This window comes from Helianthus annuus, chromosome 3, assembly GCF_002127325.2.
Source record: "Helianthus annuus cultivar XRQ/B chromosome 3, HanXRQr2.0-SUNRISE, whole genome shotgun sequence".
In the NCBI taxonomy this organism is placed as follows: domain Eukaryota; kingdom Viridiplantae; phylum Streptophyta; class Magnoliopsida; order Asterales; family Asteraceae; genus Helianthus; species Helianthus annuus.
In genome coordinates this window covers 82,431,992-82,458,230 of record NC_035435.2, presented here as the reverse complement: position 1 = coordinate 82,458,230, position 26,239 = coordinate 82,431,992, and the positions used below count along the sequence as shown (strand labels likewise).

Here is a 26,239-nt window from a genome sequence, read left to right as displayed (position 1 = left end):
TTTTATGGTTAACATTGTAGTATGATGCTTATGTTACAACTAAAATGCAAGAACACTAAACATAAACATAAAAGTTAGACATAAAGTTTACTTATGATTGAAACATGAAGATGACATAATGTGACTAGTAACATATTGTTATGAGTATGTTGTTATTTTTATGATGAATCTTGGATGTGTGATGTTAATCACCTTATGAATCTTGTTAAATAATATTTAGTAATATGATTTAACAAGATTAGAGAATGGTTATGTATTACAAAAATATCCACTTTCTAGTAAGACATGAACTTAATAAAAATGATTTCTTTTCAAAATACAGATTAACTAGTAAGTTGATGAGCTTGGGAATCAAAGAATCACAAGAGACTTTTGTAAAGAAACCAAGTTAGAAAAGCGGTTTTGGAAAAATCATGACTTTACATATACTTACATTATTTTTAGAAACAAAATAAATGTGAGAACATTTATTTACAAGAAGAGTTCAAAAAGTTAATTTTTGTAAATATTATTTACAAGTTGTGAAAACGTAACTCGTTTAAGAAAGTGATTTTTAACGAAATAAATACACTTTGGAAGGTAACTAAGCCTACTAAAAGCTTCACTAACTTACTAGGCATTTTCGGGAAATATCAAGCATGAATATTATGTAACAAGTATATTGTTGCTCTTGGTGATGTAAAGTTGTATAAAGGATTGTTGTTGATTAATTTTGAAAAGAAAATGATACGCTAGTAAGCGTGGACGCCTCCATTTACAAAGGAAACTCTGGCGAAATTTTTCTAGAATTTCAACACTTAGAAAAATTATTTTCTAACAAGTATTTACAAATATAATTTTTAACTTTATTTTCAAAACAAACTTCACCGTGATTTTTATCACAAAAATATTGAAGTGCCGGAGGATGATTTTCGTAAATAAAATTTGATAAATATATATTTAGAATATATAGTTATTACTAAAACTCTTGTGTAATTATTTGTATTTTTGGAAAAATATATAAATTGGGACATATTATTTTTGATAGATAAAATATTATATATTCCAAAGTGGGACTTAAAAGTATATATAATGTCAATACTCTAAATCACAAAATACATGTATAAATACCCCCATCCTCAGGAAGGAAATGTATACAAAATAATTAAGAAGTGTGGATACAAAATAGTTGCCTAACTATTTTCCTAAACGCAAAGTTAAGTTAAAATAATTAATATTATTTTAACAAGTATAACACCAACGTAACGCAACTCAAAACACTAAACCCTAAGCAAGGCACGGCCCGTTCGTCTATTAGACGTTAGTACACTGTAGGTAGTCGTGATTAGCTGCGGAGATTTGAGTTGACGATACAGAAGACGCGCTTCAGTGAGTTCATGTCCCCCTTTTCTCTTAACTGTTTTCAGTTTTTATACTTCAGGGGTGAAATACATGTTACAATTTACAGACGCTTTTATAAATGGTATGGTTAGCTTAAGGAGGGTTTAGACGCTTAGATCATGTGAAAGGTGGGTACAACACTTAAGGCCATTAATCCTCGTCGAAGGACCGAGGGACATGAGTGATAGATCTATTTGGTTGTAGCGAGCCCACACCCATGAGGCTAGGGAGGCCCATAGTGGTGACTGTGTCTTACAGCCGGAGGCCCGGTACAAATTTGCTAGGTTTGAGTACTCCCTGCACCGTTTCACACATACCAGTGGCTTTGCAACCCATTGGTGATCTCTTTTATGTTTCCTTAATTGCTACATACCAGGGTTTTTCATACATACAGACGCATTTCAAAGGTTTATACAGACTCACATACACATGAACTCGCTCAACTTTTGTTGATTTTTCAAACTACATGTATTTCAGGAAACTAAAGGATCTGGTAAATGTCTGCATGCATGTTAAACTGCGTTGAATAAAGATGTCATCCGGGGTAGTTGGTTTAGGAGGTGTAATCCCTTGCCTGGACGGGTTACATGTCTTTAAACCATGTTTTTATTTCAAATCTTTTGTTGTGTCTGGTAAACATGTTTTAAACAAGCGTGGTTTGTAATTTATCGTAAGAGTCGACATTTTCCAACAATGATGATTGTGGTAGTATTTGTCCTAATGAATGGATGAACATCTTATGTTTTAAATCATGTAGTGTTGTTGTGATTGTTGCTATGGTATTAAGAAGTCACACCAAATTAACCCACGCTTCCGCAAAAGCTAGGGTGTGATAGCTTGGTATCAGAGCCTCGATCATAGCGAACTAGGATTCTTCCTCGAGTCTAGACTATGATCACTAGGGCTCTCATGAAAACATTTTTACATTGAATACACTAAACGTCCAGATCCAGGATACAAAACATTTTTACAAACAAAAAGGCACAAATACACTTTTTAAAATTTATATTTCAGTCTTAGAGACTGAGGGAGTTCAGTCTTAGAGACTGAGGGAGTTCAGTCTTAGAGACTGAGGGAGGTTTCAGTCTTAGAGACTGAAGGGCTCAATCTTAGAGATTGGGGAGGTTTAGTCTTAGAGACTGGGAGGTTGGTCTTAGAGACCAGGGTAGTCTGAGAGACTAGGGAGTTCAGTCTGAAAGGCTGGGTGGGATAGTCTGGGGAAGACTAGGATGATTACTTGCATATATTAATTGTGACTTATATGCTTACTTGACTATTATTGATGTATGTGCACACTCTGTGGGTGTGTTGTTACAGACGCTATGTCTTCATCGAGTGGGGTCTCTGACCCAGTGCCGGTAGATTCTGACGACCCGATGCACTCAGACCCGGAGGTCTACACATCGGACACGGACAGTACAGACAATGACGAATTTCAGCCCTTCGCGCTACCAGATTTTGGTGACGACATACAGCTAGCTGATGGCATTCCAGCCGGGGATCTACCTCTTGCGGAGATCCCTGCTCCTATTCCACCTGCTGCACTTCCCGTCGAGGATTTGCCACTTGATGTAGTGTCAGATGACGACGTCGATCTTTTCGAGGGTCCCCCTGAGGACGACCATGAGGGCGGGGCCCCGCTTGCGGATGATGTCGCTCTTCCATTGGTTGAGAGTCCTGATATGGAGGCTCATTCTGATTCGTCAGTCCCAGATTCTTTTGAGTCGGTAGCTTCCTCTATTCCACCATTGGGATTCGGTTTCTTCCTTCGTATTGACGATGATGAGGATATAGAGATGGAGGACGAGTTTGACCCTGTTTTTCCATTTGACCATGATTTAGACCAGGAGGACTAGTTGGTCCTCGAGGAGCAGCCTGCTGAGGCTCCTGTTCTCCCGGATGATCAGATTCTTGATATGCCTGCTGATCATCAGCCTGCTCCTGTCGATCCAGAGCTCGATATAGTTCCAGAGCCCGTTTTTGCTCTTAACCCTGTTCATACAGATGCTCCCGTTTTTGTACCACCAGTTATTGATGCTCCTGCCATACCAGGAGTTGGAGAGAGCTCCACGTCCTCCATGCCACTGCCAGACCCCGATTGCAGCACCACACGCTCCTTTTCCATCATTCCCTGATTCAGATGTTCGTTTCCTTCCTCTTGACCAGTAGGTTGCTTACCTGTTGCGTTTCGCCTATGCTCTTGAGGAGGACTTGGTGCATTTGCGCCCGTTGCTTTTCTCTCACTTTTCACCTCCTCCGCCGCCATCAGCATAGCTACTTTTGGTCTATTGTAGGTAGTGATTACTTTTGATGAGAAGACAGCGATTGAGCCAGACTATACAGCATTTTGAAGACCACATTTTGACATCATGACTCTGGATATTTGATTTTTGCTTGTTGTATTTATCTAGATAGTTCAGACAAGGGCATTGTGACCCTTAGTCTCTTTTGGGTTGAACAATACATTTGGAAAAAACTTGCAAACATTGTATTGTGGTCTTGATTATATAAAAGCTCAATCGCAGTATTCTCATTACATGCTTTGTTAAATTATTTGTTTTATGATTATAACACGAGATGTTTTGTGGATGATGAATGTTACTATATATGCATGTTTATTATACTTACTACGACCTGACCAATATGAAACATCTGTTAGAAGATGCCCCCACGACGCGAAGTACGCATGCCTACTACCCAGGCGGAACTCTAAGGGATAATTGCTGCAGCTATAGCGCAATAAGCGGCCTCCTAAAATGACACAAGTACCTCCAACAACAACAACAACAACAACCCTCCAAATGGTAATGATAAGTCACTAGAGACACATTACACTATAATTGGACATTTCATGTGCAATTGCTAATAATTCCTGTAAATGACATTGCTTGTACAGGGTGTACTTTCAAGCAATTCTTAGATTGCAAGCCACTAAACTTTGATGGCACTGGAGGTGCCGTGGCTTTTACCCGTAAGACTGAAAACACTGAAACGGCAATAAGAATGAGCAAATGTGCGCCGGGACAACAAGTTACATACATCTCTGGGCTTTTTTACTGATGGTGCCCTGTCATGGTGGAATCTCGAAGTTCAAACCTTAGGAGAGGCTGCAGCATACGCCATGACTTGGACTGAACTGAAAGAGCTGATGCGCAAGAAGTATTGCTCCAGAGCAGAAATCCAGAAATTGGAAACATAATTTTGGAACTTAAAGATGGAAGGCCCAAAAATCGCTGAGTATGTTCAAAGGTTCCATGATCTGTCCCATGTGGTTCCGTACATGGTCACGCCTGAATTCAAGTGCGTGGAACGTTTCATCTGGGGATTAGCACCTCAGTTATGAGCATGGTTACAACGTCGAAACTGGCAACCATTACTGAAGCCATCGATCTGAGCATATCACTGACTGAAGAAGCCATCAGGCTAAACAAGTTTTCTAATGGTGATCAGAAAAAGGAGGAGACTCATGTGGAGTCGTCTGGTGAGAACAAGCGAAAATATTCCAACTTCAAGCAAGGAACCAGCAGTGTAAGCAAGAAGGGTGAATCAAACACACCGGGAGGGCCAAAACCGGTGTCAAAAGCAAAGGGAAGGGTTACATGGGTGCTTTGCCCAAATGTGACATATGCCTGTACCATCACTCGAGTCAGTGCAGGTTGCGGAAATGCGAGTCTTGTGGTAAGGAGGGCCATTCGAAGAATACTTGCTGGGTTGGCACAGGTGCTGGTCGTGGAAACAATAGTCATAGGGGTTTTGGTAACAACAATCGCGGTGGGAACAGAAATGGGAACCGCAATGGTGGAAATGGTAATCGGGGAAATATTAGAAACCAAACTGGGAATCGGGGAGCAAACAATGCTCAAGGTGGTAATGGTAACATGCTAGGTGGTAATCGCATCCCAATGGCTGATGGAGAGACGATTGTAGTTCATGGAGAAAAGCGCGATACGCCATTGAGGATCATTAGCTGCTTGAAAGATAGGAAGTGTTTGAAGAAAGGATGCGTTGCCTTCTTGGCACATATCGTTGATAAGGAAGCCGCTGAACCAAAGATCAAAGACATTCCAGTCGTAAAGGAATATCCAGAAGACTTGCCAGGATTGCTGCCTCCAAGACAAATCGAATTTCACATTGACTTAGTTCCAGGCGCCGCGCTTGTGGCTAAGGCACCTTATCGACTTGCACCTTCAGAGACGCAAGAGCTGTCAACACAACTTCAAGAGCTGTTAGACAAGGGATTCATCAGACCAAGCTTCTCACCTTGGGGAGCTCCGGTTTTGTTCGTCAAGAAGAAAGATGGTAGTTTTCGCATGTGTATCGACTACCGGGAACTGAACAAGTTGACAATAAAAAACAGATATCCTTTGCCAAGGATCGATGACATGTTCGATCAACTACAAGGTTCAAGTTTCTACTCAAAGATCGACCTTCGATCAGGATATCATCAGCTAAGGATACAAGAGGAAAGTATCCCGAAGACGGCCTTTAGGACTCGTTATGGACATTACGAGTTCCTGGTTATGCCGTTTGGATTAACAAACGCACCGGCAGTTTTCATGGACCTGATGAACCGAATCTGCGAGCCGTACTTGGATAAGTTTGTGATCGTGTTTATTGATGACATTCTAATCTACTCAAAGACGAAGGTCGAGCACAAACAACATTTAAGAGCTGTTTTGGAACTACTTAAAAAGGAGAAGTTGTATGCCAAGTTCTCAAAGTGCGAGTTCTGGTTATGCGAAGTCCAATTTCTTGGACATGTGGTTAATGGAAATGGAATCCATGTGGATCCTACAAAGATTGAAGCAACCAAGAGTTGGGAGACTCCAAAGACGCCAACCGAGATTCGACAGTTCTTAGGGTTGGCTGGTTATTATCGAAGGTTCATTGAGGATTTCTCTAAAATTGCTCAACCTCTGACTGCACTCACACAGAAAGACAAGAAGTTTGATTGGGGTGACAAGCAAGAAGAAGCGTTTCAGTTGTTGAAAAACAAGCTTTGTGACGCACCGATTTTAGCTCTACCCGAAGGCACGGACGACTTTGTGGTATAATTGTGACGCCTCGCGTCAGGGTTTAGGCTGCGTGTTGATGCAGCGACAGAAAGTTATAGCCTATGCTTCGCGCCAGCTGAAGGTACACGAGAAAAATTATACCACACATGACTTGGAATTAGGCGCGGTGGTATTTGCGCTGAAGACCTGGCGACATTATTTGTATGGCACGAGATGTACAATATTCACTGATCACAAAAGCTTACAGCACATATTTAACCAAAAGGAGCTTAACATGAGACAAAGACCCTGGGTTGAACTGTTGAACGATTACGATTGTGAAATCAAGTATCATCCAGGGAAGGCGAATGTGGTCGCCGATGCCTTGAGTCGAAAGGAAAGGATTAAGCCCATAAGGGTTAGGGCTTTAGAAATGATTGTCCAGACAGACCTCCCTTTGCGCATTCGTGCCGCGCAGAGAGAAGCTTTGAAAGAAAGGAACATTGAGGGCGAGTATCTCCGTGGGATGGAGAAGCAGTTGGTACCAAACGGGGAAGGAACCTTGTGTTTCATGAAACTAATTTGGGTTCCTCTGTTTGGTGGATTGAGAAAGGTTATTTTCGATGAGTCTCACAAGTCACGGTACTCGATTCATCCAGGAGCGGATAAAATGTACCAAGATCTTAAGGATTTCTATTGGTGGCCCAGGATGAAAGGCGATGTTGCAGTATATGTTAGCAAATGTTTAACGTGCGCCAAGGTTAAAGCCGAGTACCAGAAGCCTTCAGGTCTTCTACAGCAACCTGAAATACCCAAATGGAAATGGGAACAGATTTCCATGGACTTCATAACGAAATTGCCAAAGACGCCCAAGGGCCATGATACAATTTGGGTAATAGTAGACCGTCTAACAAAGTCTGCGCACTTTCTGCCAATCAAGGAGAAAGACAACAAGAGTAAACTTACTGAAATATACATGGGGGAGATTGTTGCACGCCATGGAGTGCCTCTCTCGATTATCTCTGATAGAGATGGACGCTTCGTGTCAAGGATTTGGCAGTCCTTCCAAGAAGCTTTTGGTTCACAGTTGAATCTAAGTACTGCGTTTCACCCACAAACCGATGGCCAGAGTGAACGAACAATTCAGACATTGGAAGATATGCTGAGAGCATGTGTAATGGACCTGGGTGGTAGCTGGGACAAACACTTACCATTGGTCGAATTTTCGTACAACAACAGCTACCACACAAGCATTGGAGCAGCGCCATTTGAAGCTCTTTACAGACGCAAGTGCCGATCCCCGCTATGCTAGGCTGATGCAGGTGATAGACAGCTGGTTGGTCCCGAAATAGTTCAAGAAACAACAGACAAGATCTTTCAAATTCAAGAGCGCATCAAAGCAGTTCGCGACAGACAGAAAGGTTATGCAAACCAAAGGAGGAAACCTTTAGAGTTTCAAGTTGGGGATATGGTTTTGTTAAAGGTTTCACCCTGGAAGGGTGTGGCATGCTTTGGGAAGCGTGGGAAGTTGAATCCGCGTTACATTGTCCCTTTCAGAATTCTGCAAAGGATTGGGCTTGTAGCATACAAATTGGACTTACCTGCTGAACTTAATGGCGTTCATGATACATTCCATGTATTAAACCTGAAAAGAGTCCAACTCAAGAGACAGTTGTCATTCCTGCTGACAAAGTTCATATCGACGACACACTCCACTTTGTTGAAGAACCGGTTGAGGTTACGGATTGGAAAGTTAACAAAACACGCAGGAGTAGTGTCAAGCTCGTCAAGGTTCGATGGAACGCGCGACATGGCCCAGAATTCACATGGGAACGTGAGGATCATATGAAGGCCAAGTACTCGCATTTATTCCCCAAGACCCCTGCAACTAGAAGCAGAACTTAAAATTTCGGGATGAAATTTTCTTAACCGGGGGGGGGGGGGAATGTGACAAGCCTCACAATTACAGGTACCGTACAATTAATTAATTTTAATTATGTGCTTAATGACTGTGCTTGATAACAACTGACACTTTAAACTTCTTACTGATTTATGTTACATACATACATGTGCATCACTTTACATACAGTCACTCCATTTATTTCATACAGACTCTTAGTGACAAACCTGATGCACAAAGCACAGTTAGCACAGTGAGCGGATAACTCAGACACTTGCTGACAATGCCAGCACATAGCCAGACACTATATTGAGGCCAGTATGAGCCAGAGACATGATACTACCCTAGTAGGGAGTGTAGGGAAATGAGGACCATAAAACTGCGTCACTAGGTGATAATTATAGTACCAAGAAGTGCCTAAGACACACTATAAATGCAGAATTCTGCATTTATTATTAAAAATTCAACATTGTAAAATGCTAGTAGAGTACAGAAATATGGCAGAATGGTCCTGTATACTTTCCTAAGTGTCGGGAGTAATTTGTGTTACAAAAATATATATAAAAGGCATTATTCGGACTAATTAAACACTTTAATGGAGCGGTGTCTAACCGGACAACCGGACATTACCCGAGACACCAAATTTTTGTCAGTTACATAGTATTATTATTTTTGGCTAGTCTTGATCCCCGTTTGCCATAACACCCACTAAAAATCAACAAACCAATATATATGATCAAGTTACTTACCTTCTAACTAACAATTACATTTTAGTTCCAAAATCTTTACTTTAACCCCCCCACCCCCTAACCGATTTTCGGTCCCAAGTGGACCCACCCCAACATTTTCACCATTCCTCATAATCTTCTCCTAGATTATAACCTAATATTTTAATTGATGTTGCTTGTTGCGATAACCAAAATATTGAAAGAACATCCTATAAGTATAGAGCTCTAGATTACTTATCATTCCATAGATCACACTCCTTCACCTCACTCTCTCCCTCTCACTTTTGGCTCCACCCAAACCGCCACCATCACCACCATTTTCACACCACCATCTTCCATTTTACAAGCTCATTCAAGTGTAGGAGGTTGATACAAGAAGGTTTGCATCTTGTGGAGCTTCAAAGGAGCTTTGTTCTAGACTTTTTCATCATCTTTTCCCTTCATCTTCATCACTAGTTTCTACCCTAGCCTAGTGCTAGTAGTAATTTCTTGTAAACCTTTATTCATCTTATTTTTATGGTTAACATTGTAGTATGATGCTTATGTTACAACTAAAATGCAAGAACACTAAACATAAACATAAAAGTTAGACATAAAGTTTACTTATGATTGAAACATGAAGATGACATAATGTGACTAGTAACATATTGTTATGAGTATGTTGTTATTTTTATGATGAATCTTGGATGTGTGATGTTAATCACCTTATGAATCTTGTTAAATAATATTTAGTAATATGATTTAACAAGATTAGAGAATGGTTATGTATTACAAAAATATCCACTTTCTAGTAAGACATGAACTTAATAAAAAATGATTTCTTTTCAAAATACAGATTAACTAGTAAGTTGATGAGCTTGGGAATCAAAGAATCACAAGAGACTTTTGTAAAGAAACCAAGTTAGAAAAGCGGTTTTGGAAAAATCATGACTTTACATATACTTACATTATTTTTAGAAACAAAATAAATGTGAGAACATTTATTTACAAGAAGAGTTCAAAAAGTTAATTTTTGTAAATATTATTTACAAGTTGTGAAAACGTAACTCGTTTAAGAAAGTGATTTTTAACGAAATAAATACACTTTGGAAGGTAACTAAGCCTACTAAAAGCTTCACTAACTTACTAGGCATTTTCGGGAAATATCAAGCATGAATATTATGTAACAAGTATATTGTTGCTCTTGGTGATGTAAAGTTGTTTAAAGGATTGTTGTTGATTAATTTTGAAAAGAAAATGATACGCTAGTAAGCGTGGACGCCTCCATTTACAAAGGAAACTCTGGCGAAATTTTTCTAGAATTTCAACACTTAGAAAAATTATTTTCTAACAAGTATTTACAAATATAATTTTTAACTTTATTTTCAAAACAAACTTCGCCATGATTTTTATCACAAAAATATTGAAGTGCCGGAGGATGATTTTCGTAAATAAAATTTGATAAATATATATTTAGAATATATAGTTATTACTAAAACTCTTGTGTAATTATTTGTATTTTTGGAAAAATATATAAATTGGGACATATTCTTTTTGATAGATAAAATATTATATATTCCAAAGTGGGACTTAAAAGTATATATAATGTCAATACTCTAAATCACAAAATACATGTATAAATACCCCCATCCTCAGGAAGGAAATGTATACAAAATAATTAAGAAGTGTGGATACAAAATAGTTGCCTAACTATTTTCCTAAACGCAAAGTTAAGTTAAAATAATTAATATTATTTTAACAAGTATAACACCAACGTAACGCAACTCAAAACACTAAACCCTAAGCAAGGCACGGCCCGTTCGTCTATTAGACGTTAGTACACTGTAGGTAGTCGTGATTAGCTGCGGAGATTTGAGTTGACGATACAGAAGACGCGCTTCAGTGAGTTCATGTCCCCCTTTTCTCTTAACTGTTTTCAGTTTTTATACTTCAGGGGTGAAATACATGTTACAATTTACAGACGCTTTTATAAATGGTATGGTTAGCTTAAGGAGGGTTTAGACGCTTAGATCATGTGAAAGGTGGGTACAACACTTAAGGCCATTAATCCTCGTCGAAGGACCGAGGGACATGAGTTATTACCCTGATTGCGGCAGCACTTCGTGAATTAGTGTGTGTTGTGGACTGATTTAACTATAACTCGACGTACACAGAACTTATGAGCGTCGTTTCAACTTCCCAGATCAAGTCCCAATGTCCTCTATTTATACTAATTTTTGGGACATGCCTACCTACCTGCTTGACATGCCTACCTACTTGCTTGACATGCCTACCTACCTGCTTGATTGACATGCCTACCTACCTGCTTGACATGCCTACCTACCTGCTTGACATGCCTACCTACCTGCTTGATTGACATGCCTACCTACCTGCTTGATTGACATGCCTACCTACCTGCTTGACGTGCCTACCTACCTGCTTGACATGCCTACCTACCTGCTTGATTGACATGCCTACCTATCTGCTTGACATGCCTACCTACCTGCTTGACATGCCTATCTACCTGCTTGATTGACATGCCTACCTACCTGTTTGATTGACATGCCTACCTACTTGCTTGATTGACATGCCTACCTACTTGCTTGATTGACATGCTTGGGTGTCTTAATTAGGGTTTTCTAGTGGTTAATTTATAAATTACTATTATTCTTTTTATTTCTAGAATAATGATTTTAAATTTATGGGCATTACAACTATTACCCCCTTAAAAGAAATTTCGTCCTCGAAATTTTTCAAATAAGAATATAACCTATTGCATAAGTAACAGAAACGAAACTTTTATAGCAGAGTTACTAACTTATATAACCAGAATCTCCTAACCACACATGTGTATCTGAAATTCATAACTAAGGTCATGACTATACTTGTCAATTACCTTATATATGTGCCCTAATGGTCCTTTTATAACGTATCTTAATAAAATATCTTACCGTACGAAAAGTCAATAGAGACTTACAGATACTTAGAGTGACTATTAGTACTGATATTTCCTACATAGACATCTATAAGAATAGACATAGGAGTTAAACCAAATAAGAGATCAAGTTGAATCCTATCATAGATATCTACCCATTCCTCACAGGTCTTAATTACTATCTTCAAGTTTTCTACAGGAAAGAGCCTTTGCTCTGATATCATAGCTGTAACACCCCAACCCGGAAGGGCTGACGTGTCACAATAACGGTAACATAAACAAAAGTCTTAATTCCATTTATTTATTTGATAAGGATACAACCACACGATCATTAAAATTAAGATTAATATACAAGCGGAGACATTCATCTTAATTAACTAACATCTTCAGATTTATTCCTAGGCTTTATTCTTCTCTCTTTTCCCCTCCCAAAGTAACCTGTGGACCTGTATATACAAAAATTTTACGGAATGAGCCGAATGCTCAGTACGGAATTTTAGGCTCAAATAACAGATAATGCTTTATATGAAATCTTATCCGGATGGAACTTTATGCGAAAATGATACGATGCGAGAACATAATTTCATAATCATATCTTATGGATGTACCCATGAGCAAACTTAAAACGTGACAATACACAGGTAGCTACTCCTGCATAATTATCACATGAGATGGCGAATTGGCATACCCGTTATCCACCTCCTTATACTTAAATTCTAGGATCGATCCATACGCCTCCTACTAGCCTTATGTACCACACTTGTACTTAAGAGACGCCGTGAACTGATCTCTCCGTCACGGATGGAGCACATGATGTCGATGCCGCAACAACATGCTCGTGGGACACTCCACGAGAAGCGATACTCAGGGTATCAGAGTACAAATGGTCTTATTCACATAACTTATAAAACTTATTTTCATAACAAAATGGAATATATATTGGAACATGCGATAATGAGTATAACAACATAATACTATCGCATGACATGAAAGCTAAATCAAATGATTAGGATAGGAATCTAACGGACTGTCAAATGAATCGATAATCAAAGACGTGAGGAGTTTTTAACAGATATAGTAATTTAGTGGTTTATAATAATTTGAATATGAAACAATAAAGAGTGGGGTAAGGATCCGTACCTTAATAACTCCAAAGTGAAGCTACCTAGTGCTAATATTTTAGATTTATATGGGCAGAGTTTAGACTACTGATTAATCTTTTAACCTAATTTAAATAACATGCACACAAACTAGGTTAGTAACTTAATACAGCATTTACGATAACTCACGAGATCAAATTCTCACAACGAACGACAAAGTGTGATACTTAAACATCCATCGAATTAACGACGAATGACAAAGTACGATACTTAAACTCATTCATCGAATTAACGACGAACGACAAAGTATAACCCTAATGTGGGCGGCACTTAAACATCCATTGGATATATTGATCAGTCGGAAAATGAATCGTAATAGCGATCGAGTTATTACCCTGATTGTGGCAGCACTTCGTGAATTAGTGTGTGTTGTGGACTGATTTAACTATAACTCGACGTACACAGAACTTATGAGCGTCGTTTCAACTTCCCAGATCAAGTCCCAATGTCCTCTATTTATACTAATTTTTGGGACATGCCTACCTACCTACTTGACATGCCTACCTACTTGCTTGACATGCCTACCTACCTGCTTGATTGACATGCCTACCTACCTGCTTGACATGCCTACCTACCTGCTTGACATGCCTACCTACCTGCTTGATTGACATGCCTACCTACCTGCTTGATTGACATGCCTACCTACCTGCTTGACGTGCCTACCTACCTGCTTGACATGCCTACCTACCTGCTTGATTGACATGCCTACCTACCTGCTTGACATGCCTACCTACCTGCTTGACATGCCTATCTACCTGCTTGATTGACATGCCTACCTACCTGCTTGATTGACATGCCTACCTACTTGCTTGATTGACATGCCTACCTACCTGCTTGATTGACATGCTTGGGTGTCTTAATTAGGGTTTTCTAGTGGTTAATTTATAAATTACTATTATTCTTTTTATTTCTAGAATAATGATTTTAAATTTATGGGCATTACATTATGTATTACAAAAATAACCACTTTCTAGTAAGAGATGAACTTGATAAAAAATGATTTCTTTTCAAAATATAGATTAACTAGGTTATCACCCGTGAATACTCACGGGTCGGATATTTAAATTTTCTTAAACACAATTGTATACATATTTCAAATAGTGAATAATGCGTGACTAATAAGGTATTTTAGTTAAACGTTAACGTCTTGAAAATTAAAAATAATTTTCAAATATAGATTAGTTGGACAACTAAATTTAAAGCCAATGCAACTCTACTTTTATTTAAAATTTTATGAGTTGCTGGAAGCATCTCTTCTCCTAATATAAGGTTCTTCAGATATGAGTTATCATACTAAAAGCATCTAATCATAATCAGTCTCATACTAAGAGCATGCGAAACCCTGGTTAAAGCCCAAAATCCAAACCCGTCACATCACTCGCCACATCATTCCAAACCTCAACCATTACAAACTTATTTTTTCTTCCAACACTAAACCATTCAAAACCTCCACGTCACACCTCACTTTTACAGTAAAAATAAATAAAGAAATGCATGTGTGTATGTGATCCACTTAATCAAACTGAATTGGTTAGCTAAACCAAACCCGACCACCATAGTCAACCTCCTATAACGTGGGGTGGTCTAGAATTGGTTGGTTTGTATTGTTGCATTAACAACATTTATTCTTCAAATGAAAATTACACCTGATTTTAATATTATTATTATTATTATTGTATAAATTAAGAATTAAATTCATAATTATCAAACAATTTCATTATTATTAAACCAAAGAAAAAAATCCAATACAAAACTACAGAGTTTGGGTAAAAACTATTTAACTCTTATTTAATTATAACAAAACAAATATTTATCTTTTTTGCTAATCTAAAATATAAATAATAAATTCACTTTTTATTCACAAACATTGTGTATATGGAGGTATGTAAGGGGCATCTATAAACCAATTTGTAAGAAATAAATATTGAACATTGTTTGTTAATATTAAAAACTAATCTGTATTAATCCAATTAAGTCATCACATAAAATAAAAAGACTTGTTTTTAACCAAATCCACTCCATAAATGAGATTTTTGACAAAATATCAATTCTTGTAATATAATATATAGAATATTTAACTTTAATTTTATGAATAGTTTACTGTTTTGTTAAATTACATTAATCTTAAAACGATTTATTTAAAACTTAAATTTCAAGTTAGTAATATATTGGAAGGGAAAAGATCAAATAGGAAGTTTATTTTGGCTAGGAAGTGTAGGAAACAATAGGATTAGGACATGGGCAACATTTAAAATAAAGAAAAATGGTATTTTAGTCAATCCAACCCTTTCTTCTTCCTTTTCAAAACCCAGTAACTTCAAAACCCACCATTTTCAAAACCCACCATCTTCAACCATTTCTTCACTTTCTATCTCAATAATCACTACATTATAGTGCGATTTTCATCACCAATCAATGATTCAAACACCCGATCAACGTGTTCTTCAGCTTTTTTTTTTTTTTTTTTGAAGAAAACCTAGTTTAATTTCATACAAAATCTCGTTTTTTCCGGTGATTTTGAAGATAATCACTCGATCCGTTCAATTCGAGGGCTGATAAGTGTTTCAATCATTCAAAAATCGTCAATTGTTGAAGAAATCACTTTCGATCCATGTAAGAAATTCTTTAATTTCATTTTTACGATCTGGGTTTTTGATTTATTTATTGCGTTTTACGATCTTGGCGGGGGTCCGGGGGCAGCGCCCCTGGTAGCGGGGTCCCAGGGGCGGCAGCCCCTGGCGGGGTCCAAGGGGCAGAGCCCCTGGTGGGGTTGAGCTGTAATAAAAATGCATCAGAAAAAATAATTTTCCAGAAATTGGCTCATTTCGAAGACAGTAATTCGTAGACAGTTCACAGACAATTCACAGACAGTTCACAGACAGTTTTATGTGTCCATTGCGTTTTAAAAATAGGAGAGTTTTTTGTGTTTTCTGATGCATTTTTATTACAGCAAAATCTATTGCGTTTTAGAAATAAAAGAGTTTTATGTGTTTTCTGGCTATTGCCTTTTAGAAAAAAAAAACACATTTTTAAGTGTTTTTAGTCATTGCGTTTTTGGTAAAACACATTTTTGAAGTGTTTTTAGTTATTGCGTTTTAGGTAAAACACATTTTTTAGTTGTTTTCAGTCCATTGCGTTTTAGAATGAGTCATTTTTAAGTGTTTTCTGGCCATTGCGTTTTACAATTAAGACATTTCTTTGTGTTTTTGGTTCATTGCGTTTTAGGTAAAACACATTTTTATGTGTTTTTCAGTCCATTGCGTTTTAGAAAACAGACAATTTAAGTGTTTTCTGGCCATTGCGTTTTACAAATAAGACATTTATTTGTTTGTGTTTTTTGTGCATTGCGTTTTAGGTAAAACACATTTTATGTGTTTTTTGTCCATTGCGTTTTAGAAAGTACATTTTCTTTTGAGTTTTTAGGCTATTGCGTTTTAGAAATAAGACATTTCTTTGTGTATTCTGGCCATTGCGTTTTACAATTAAGTCATTTCTTTGTGTTTTTAGTGCATTGCGTTTTACAAAGATGTCATTTTTATGTTTTTTTTCATTGCGTTTTACGTAACTGGGGGTTTTTCTATTGCGTTTTACGCAACTGGGTTTTAAATTTTTTTTTAAATATAGCAATAGTATACTCGTTTAAAAGATAAAAAACGCTCGTTTTTTTGGTGCAATTTTTATAAAAAAATAATGTCGTATGAAAGAGTTATTAACGTTTAAAAAATTGGGGGGGGGGGAATTGGAGGAGAGAGAAACTATTGGCTTGAATTGACTAGAATGCCCCTAAACAAACTCACGCGCCTCTTTTCTTCCCTTCAATTTCTCTGATTTAATCTTAGCCCTTGATTAACTAAATGGATGGTCAAGATCACTTCCTAGCCTTCCTAGCCAAATAAACTTCCTATTGTATCTCCACCATATATTGGAATACGATAATTTAATTAGAAAGCTGATGAGCAATATTGACATTTAGGTGGCATGTTTATTCCTTGAATTGAATGTGTGTTGAATATTTTAGGAAGGTATTGTACACGGGAAAGAATAATTTGATCATACAAAAACAGGTTTTGATCTATTAGTAATACTAGGTTAGAGCTCGCGTGTACACGCGCAATATAACAAATGAAAATTGTATAAAACTTCGATCTTTCCCAACTCTGAATGAATCTTTTTTATCTTACTGCATGTAAAGTTTATACAAAAGGCAAAAGCTACGCGAAATTAACAAAGATAAAAAGGTTGCACTTACTCTGTCATGACCACATAAATCCGAAAATCTCTAGTGGCATTAAGTTGGTCTAATAATATGGCACTTGTAAATGAATTGTAATGACATCAAAATTTGTTACCTTTTTATGCAATAAGTGGTAAATTACTTTACTAAATAGGACAAAATTAGTGAAAAGTTATAATCTCTCTCTTTGTATTATAAACGGGTAATATATTGTGTTATATTACTATCATTTTTTTCATTAACTTTTTTTAAATAAAAAAAATGCAAATGGGATAAATATGATGAATAGAAAAAATGTTTCACTCACACAATTATGACATGTGAAGTGAAATGTGAATATTTTGTATATTCAAATTCTAAAGATAATTTAAAAAAAGTTTGCATTCAAAGTACAACTAATTTAGCTTCAAAGTAAAATCAAGTGGCTGCAGTAATAAAAACACAAAGCGAAATGGAAGTGTAACCGTAAAACAACTGAAACATGAGACTCTATGTTACACCTTATATTTAGTAGCATCGTTCACAATCTACAAAAAAAAAAAAAAAAAAAAAAAAAAAAAGAAGAAGAATAGTGAGCTAAATGCCAATTTTTTTGATATGAATGACACCGTGGAGCTAAATGTATGATTCATCCTAACTGCAAAACTTGAGATTGTGCTTGGAAGAACTTATTTATATCATCACAAAATTGAGTTTACCAATTTATTTCAATGGTCCAAACTTTAGTCATTTAGACTGTGGGGAGTGGGCCGTTGGTTGGGGCGGGGATGCCATTCAACGCCAGTTCCTCCACCTCGGGTTGGGGCGGGGGATGCCCTTCATCACAAAAAATAGAGATGTTAAGTGGAGTGATTATGTATATATCTATATATGTCATCACAAAATTGATAGAAAACTACAAAATGTAAAATGTACCTATATATGTCCCATCATGTGCAATTAATACGTTATCAGGTTTTGGAGCTCGATGGACAATTCTTAAAGTACGAAGGTATTCAAGAGCAAGATACTGTAAAGTTAATATTGTATGATAATTAAATGTCTAAATTTGAATCTAATAAAAAAAACTTATTGACAAACCAGTTATGCAATGTAAACATGCGTAATGCGTTACATCCTCGCCAAGGCGATCGACATTTGTTGGCAAAGAAAGCAAATCAGCTCCACGGTGAAAGCTTAAGAGGGTGAAAGTTAACATTAACAACACATATATATAAAAGTAAAACTGATTCAACACATATATTATAAAAGTAAAACTAATTCAAATAAAGACAACCTGGAATCAAATAACTGGTCTTCTTTTCAAATTGAGCCTGTTTTCCACTGATTCTCAAACAAAAAACAGAAGTGGGCAAGACCCAAGAAAGGTAAGATTTTAGTTAAACCTAACTTGTTTAATTGGACACATCTGAGCAGAAGAGAATTAGAAGCGAACCTATGAGAAGAAAGAAGCTAAGCTCCATCCTTGGAGCACCTTCAGTACCTATGCAAAAAAATTACATCACAATTATAAACTCGCTAACAAAATTTAGTGTCAGTCGTCAATCAAAACTGTGAAAAATACCTTATCTAAAGTTGCTTTTGAATGTGCGAGGTATATTTGGCTAAGTTATCATTAAAAAAAGACAATTTTGATATCCATAGTATCATCACTGTCAATTGGTAATCAATCATCAGTTATCATCCAACCGGTCTTACTCGTGTTTCAGGACAAATGTAGAAGAAAACAATAGTAAAGTTGTTAGTTACATTAATTACCATCGGATTAACTCACTATCCACATCCCCTTAAACGGATTCTAAAGTTCTAATCCCTAGCCATAATCAGTGTTACATGTTATCTTACATGTATATTTATTTTTTATGTTACGTATTGACCATCGTCACTCACTGGACCATGGCCTCTTGCATATTGACTAAGCCCTATATTATAAAGATTCACTTTTATATACGAAGAATATTTAAATTGTAGGTTCATTCTCATCAAGAAACTGTAAACATTTTTTCTTTGGCATCAAAATCTATATCAACCAATGAAATTACCTAAGGTTGAAGACGTTAACATTTAAATGTAAATAACTTCAATCAACATTTACACAACCTTCACAAATATCATTAAATTCAAATTGTTCATAGTTTTAATTACTTGAGAAGATGAAGATGATGGTAAATCTATAAATCAACATCACCATCATCAGTGAATCAGTTGACCGTTAAGTATCAACTACTACAAAAATTAAAAGCTCAAAACCTTAGCCGTCTAACATCCAACTAAAACCTTGTTTATAATTTTCTCAAAGCTTGCCTACTTTAAATAGAGAAAATAAAAAAACTTAAGTATCAAATAATGAAAAGGTTAATCAGTTTCGAGTTAGGTTGCTAAATATTTGAACAGCAGTGACTATGATTTCTGCACAAAAAGTTGACATATCAAAAAGTGCATCTTATGTGTCTTTCCAAAACCCATACATCCTCAAACCTTACAAAAGAACCCAGGTTTAGAACACACCACACATGAACATCAATAAACAGCAAAACTTATCCATCCTTAAACCCTAGAATTAGCAAAATAACCATAGAATTTTCTATTTCATGTAAAACTGATCAACAAAAACTTACAAAGATGAGTCGCGTCTTCATATGTTGGATCCGATTTGGGTTTTTGAATATAAAAGTTCGGATGGAGACAAAATTTCTCATATCCTGAATGCTCCTTGAGGTTATACAACCTGATTTAGGGTTCGTGAAGGGAAGGATTTCAGACATATTGACAGTGGAAATCTACACCTCCCCTTTCTGCTAATGAAACCCATTTCACATTCATAGTGCGTACAACCCTTATCATCATAAACTTCAAAAAAAATATATCAATTAATCGATCAATTGATCGATTCACCAAAGAAACATAAACGTGGAGGGGAAAGGTGATGAAGTAGAACAATGAAGGGGAAGGAATTCATAGCTGATTATAGTTCACTGATTGGAAGAATAGAATGATGGTGAAGCAGAACAACGAATTTGAATTTAGGGTTTCTCGCTTGAAAGGAAAAGGGAAATAAAGTGCAGAGGAAATAATCGAATTTGAATTTTGAATTAGCTAAGTTGTTTTTGGAAAATTGAAAAGGCAGAGATGTGGTTGAATCAGAGAGCTGGTTTGGCCGTTTGGGGAGAAAGAGAAGTTTCAGAGATATGCAGAATATACGACTTTGACTTTGTATTTTTCATAATTAAAAAAAATCAAAAAATCTAGAATAATGACACATAGGATTTCATAAATAAAAAAAATTAAAAAATCTAGAAAAATGACACATAGGATAAAAATAAGGGAAGGGGCTTAGAATTGTGCCACCTAGGATTCAAAGTTTTGCTTTATTAGATTAGGATTAGGAAGATTAGGAAGACTAGTAAGTTGATGAGCTTGGGAATCAAAGAATGACAAGAGACTTTTGTAAAGAAACCAAGTTAGAAAAGCGGTTTTGGAAAAATCATGACTTTACATGTACTTACATTATTTTTAGAAACAAAATAAATGTGAGAACATTTATTTACAAGAAGAGTTCAAAAAGTTAATTTTTGTAAATATTATTTACAAGTTGTGAAAACCTAACTCGTTTAAGAAAGTGATTTTTAACGAAATAAATACACTTTGGAAGGTAACTAAGCCTACTAAAAGCTTCACTAAGTTACTACGCATTTTCGGGAAATATCAAGTTCATGAATATTATGTAACAAGTATATTGTTGCTCTTGGTGATGTAAAGTTGTTTAAAGGATTGTTGTTGATTAATTTTGAAAAGAAAATGATACGCTAGTAAGCGTGGACGCCTCCATTTACAAAGGAAACTCTGGCGAAATTTTTCTAGAATTTCAACACTTAGAAAAATTATTTTCTAACAAGTATTTACAAATATATTTTTTAACTTTATTTTCAAAACAAACTTCACCGTGATTTTTATCACAAAAATGTTGAAGTGCCGAAGGATGATTTTCGTAAATAAAATTTGATAAATATATATTCAGAATATATTTCAGGAAACTAAAGGATCTGGCAAGTGTCTGCATGCATGTTAAGCTGCGTTGAATAAAGATGTCATCCGGGGCAGTTGGTTTAGGAGGTGTAATCCTTGCTTGGACGGGTTACATGTCTTTAAACCGTGTTTTTATTTCAAGTCTTTTGTTGTGTCTGGTAAACATGTTTTAAACAAGTGTGGTTTGTAATTTATCGTAAGAGTCGACATTTTCCAACAATAATGATTGTGGTAGTATTTGTCCTAATGAATGGATGAACATGTTATGTTTTAAATCATGTAGTGTTGTTGTGATTGCTGTTATGGTATTAAGAAGTCACACCAAATTAACCCACGCTTCCGCAAAAGCCAAGGTGTGACACCGGTCCTTTTCATCAAAAAGAAGGACAGATTGTTTCGCATGTGCGTCGATTACTGTGAACTCAACAAACTTACTGTCAAGAACCGTTATCTCATTCCTCGTATCGACGACCTCTTCGATCAACTCCAAAGAGCAAGTTGTTTCTCGAAAATTGATCTTCGTTCCGGTTATCATCAACTTCGTTTCCTCAAAGAGGACATTCCAAAAACCGCATTTCGCTCTAGATCACTACGAGTTCATGGTCATGCAATTCGGTTTGACCAACATACCCGCGGTCTTCATGGACTTGATGAACCGTGTGTATAAGCCTTATTTGGACTGTTTCGTGATTGTGTTTATCGATGATATCCTTATCTAGTCCAAATCCAAAATCAAACACGAGCGATACATGTGTTTAATCTTGGAACTCCTTCCAACCGAACGATTGTACTCTAAATTCTCTAAGTGTGAACTTTAGCTACTAGAAGTCCAATTCCTTGATCACATTGTAAACGAAAAAAGGTATCCTTCATTCATTAGAAGTTCACGAAAGTTTTCATGGTTTGGAACCCAAATACGGTCAAGATAGTGGAGAATACCGTTGGATTTAGATTCGAGTTGAATTTTAGCACAACGTTGCATCTGGTCATAGAAATTTTTTCGTTGACGGATGAGTATTGTGCTTCGCGGATTTGAGATTGGATGTCGGTTTGGATTTGCATGCAGCGAATACTTTGGACCTTGACATGACTTTTTCCTCTAAGTGCATCAGCCACGACATTCGCCTTACCGGGATGGTAGCGAATTTCGCATTGTAGTTGTTCAACAACTCCACCCATCATCTCTGATGCATGTAGAGTTCTTTTTGATGAAAGATATGTTGGAGGCTCTTGTGATCGGTGAAGACCACACACTTGGTACCATAAAGGTAGTGTCGCCAAATCTTTAAGGCAAAAACAACCGCACCAACTTAGAGATCTTGAGTAGTGTAGTTCTTTTCATGTATTTTGAGTTGGCTTGTTGCATAGGCGATGACTTTATCCTGTTGCATAAGGAAACAACCGAGACCTTTGTTGGAAGCAATACAATAGACGACAAAAAATCGTTTACGTTAGGAAGGGCTAGGATTAGGGCATCGCATAGCATACGCTTGAGGGTTTAGAAATATTCCTCTTGTTTGGGACTCTAAACAAAAGGTTTATCTTTTTGAGTCAACGAGGTGAGAGGTACGGCGATTTTGGAAAAGTTGGAGATGAACCGACGATAGTAACCCACCAATCCAAGGAAAGAACAAACTTCGGAAGGGGATTTTGGTGCGATCCAATCCTTGGCGGCTTCAATTTTGGCTGGTTCTCTCAGATAAAGAAAATATGTTATACATATTTTATAAAATTTCCAGCTATCTATTCGAGCATTCACATTGAAGTCTCTATAGCATTTTATATCTTTAATATTTATAGAAAACTATAGAGAATGACAAAAAAAAGTGTCTAAATCTTTCTTTCAACTGATTCTCTAAGACCAAAAAAAACTTAGAGATATTAATATAAAGATTTACTATTCATTCTCTTTATCAAACTCTATAAATATTTACGAGTGATTGTGACTATAGGAAAAAAATAAAAAACATAAAAGGATAAAGAAATATTATTGAATAGAGATGAATGTGTGAGTTAAAAGATCTATACAATTTAAAGTTAAAGGTGAGTTTTATTTAAATTGGAGCATTCACATTTGATTCTGTATCCATATCCATATGATTACATTAACAATTACTATTTTTCTCTATCTTTTTTTCACCTAAATATATAGGTGAGGTTTTGTTTCTTTTTTTTTTTTTTTTTTTTTTTTTTTTTTTAAATGGGGTGATGGTCCATTGGCAAAGTCAAAGCTTTTTTTTTTTTTTTTTTTTTAAATGGGGTGATGGTCCATTGGCAAAGTCAAAGCCTTTAAAAACACTTAGGTTGGGAAGGGAAAGGTCTTGCCTTCAAGTCCCCCACAGATGACAGGGGATTAAAGAAATTAGGCATTCAAAAAAAAAATTTTTTTATACCTTAATTATTATCTTTTCCCTCTCCTTCACTCACAACCACCTCTAAAAATTTAAGAAAAAAATATATAAGAGTGAACGGTATTTCACATATATTTGTAGATGAACTGTAACATTCTTATATTTTCGTTCTTCTCTATTCACAACCATTCCTTATAATATAAATAAACCACTCACAATGGTTGCTAAAACTTAATAGTGTCATGTAGTGGGTAACTTGCCATTCACATCATTAACTTTTTTAAGTCAAAAAAAAAAAAGAAAAAAAAAATTTGGCGTCTATTGAACCCCAAAATTGCAGCTAAAAACGCTGAAGCTCACAGCTCCAAATGCGTCTGAACAAAACATAGTTGCAGATTTGCAGCATAAAAAATGGTTGCGGATTTAAAGCCCAAAAACGTCCAACAGAAATACAATGCAGCCCAAACATTTACAGCCAATTCGTAACAAGGTCTGGCCCAAACCAACATATTAACCGTCAACCAACCCAGGTCCGGTCATACATGTGTACCACTGAAGTATCAGGTCTAGTTTTTACCTTAAATGCGGTCCAAATTTAAGCACTTGAACAATCTTGCATCCAGACACCTTTCCTCCTCAACTCTGTGATCTCCGTCGTAGATCACGTCGAAGACCCCAATGTTTTTATGTTTTGGCCCTTGAACAATCCCCAATTATGTGATAGTAACTTGTTGAAATCATTTCTTATGTTGTATCCGTTAGTTGGAAGTTTATGTCACATATTTATCTCTTCATGTTATCAAAAAGAAGTGATAGATCAACATAACTGGGTAACTTAAGGTAAGGTATATATATTTTTTTAAACATTAAAATTCAGAAGGTTGTAACAATTTGAAGATTAACTAGTGGGATGCCCCGCGCTGGGCACTTGTTCGGTACAGGTTAAGCCAGATTCAAAAACCAAATAACATTAACTAAAAAGTTAAAAGAAATGAAAAAATATAATTTAATGCATCTATTAGACCATAAGGTGTGGGCATTGTTTAGTAGCGTTTAGGCCATTCCACGCCGGACACACCACCCCGGCAACGACGTGGAAGGTGGCGTTAAGGTTGGGGCGAGAGGATTTCCAACGACTTGGAGGTAAAGAGTGGGTCGACGTGGCGTTGGCTCATTGGTGTGGCATGTAGCTGTTGGACCTCAATGACACAATTTAAAAAAAAAGATTTTTCAATTAAAAAAAATATTTTAACCCACCTATATAAAAAAACTCAACCTTTTCACCATTTTTCACTTCACTCTCTTTTACCCAACTCCATTTCAACCTTCATTTTTATAAAATTTTCAACTTTTTATAAAAAAAGAATGCATCCCCACAACCGCAACTTCGATCCGAACAACCCCTATGGTGTGGGTGAAGTACCTAACACCACAGGCCTCAAGGGTCTCAACCGATCCGTAACTTCGATCCGAACATAATGGCGTCCGACAATCTTCTTGTGAACCTACCTTTTATGTTTTCACAATAAATGCAAGCTCAACAACGACCGCTCAATCCTTTATCCCAAACGCCCCCTACACCCGAATTCGTACCAAAACTCAACCTACACCACCCGAATCCTCTACGCGAAGAAAACAAAACCATAAAAAGAAAACCGAGGCCAAGAAGGAAAAAACAAAAGAGGATCATCGCGTACATCCATGGACAAATGATGAAGAGTTTCTTTTGATGTAAGCTTGGTTTTCAATTTCGGAGAATTCGGTTTTAGGTATAATTTGAGTTTAATTTATTGTAAAAAAAAATATATCCTATACTTATAATATATATTTACTATAGGAAAAATGATAGTCTCTCGTCAAAGTCTTGTGAAATAAATACCGCCATGACCGCCTTCGACGGCCACAACAACAACCTAAAGAACAACCCAAAAAGTGACGAAACGAACTCCGACTTGTTGACATGTGCAATGGCATTGTATTCGGAAGGAAAGAAACTCATCTTTAAATTTATTCGTTGTTGGGATCTTGCGAAAAAGTCCCCAAAATGGGCAAGAGTACCTTTAGCGAGACAATCGTCATCCAAAAGGTCTAAAAGTTGTTCCTCCTTTAATCGCTCGGATGCTCGTACATGAGTTTGAGATCAACTTAAGCAACGATGATCTTGAAGCCAATGCCAACTTGGAAGACATAAATAAAATAGAGGGCGCAAAAATATACACTACGAGTGATATAAGAAACACCGCTTTGGTCGGCATCGAAGATCAAATAGCTATGTTCAATAACATTCAACAAGAAAGAAACACCCTAAAAATAAAAGCTCTGGTGATTTACGAGCAAAAGGAAAGGAAATCGGATATAAATTTCCTCGCTATGAAGATCGATCACCTTGACGCCGAATGTCACACCCCAAAAACGTCGCATCGGAATTACAAACGTGGCTGTGACAGAGGTTGGCACTCATAAGTATCTTAGTGGATGATGCATTAATTATTTTGGGCGTTTAACTTAATTAAAACATAGTGTTTAAAGTTTTAAACCTAAAACAAAACCAT

General features: G+C 36.6%; 1 long non-coding RNA gene across 6 annotated transcripts; it reads right to left on the bottom strand.

The window, feature by feature from the left end:
• Positions 1-17,722: 17,722 nt before the first annotated feature.
• On the bottom strand, positions 17,723-20,487 carry LOC110929475. Of its 6 annotated transcripts, XR_004888518.1 has the most exons (7): positions 19,929-20,487; positions 18,875-18,962; positions 18,746-18,793; positions 18,587-18,633; positions 18,391-18,485; positions 18,226-18,319; positions 17,723-18,126 (listed from the first exon to the last, which is right to left on the bottom strand). It is a non-coding gene; the product is annotated as an uncharacterized LOC110929475 (long non-coding RNA). The 6 variants fall into 6 exon arrangements; XR_004888517.1 differs by having other exon boundaries at positions 18,587-18,793; XR_002587133.2 differs by having other exon boundaries at positions 18,391-18,633.
• Positions 20,488-26,239: the final 5,752 nt, after the last annotated feature.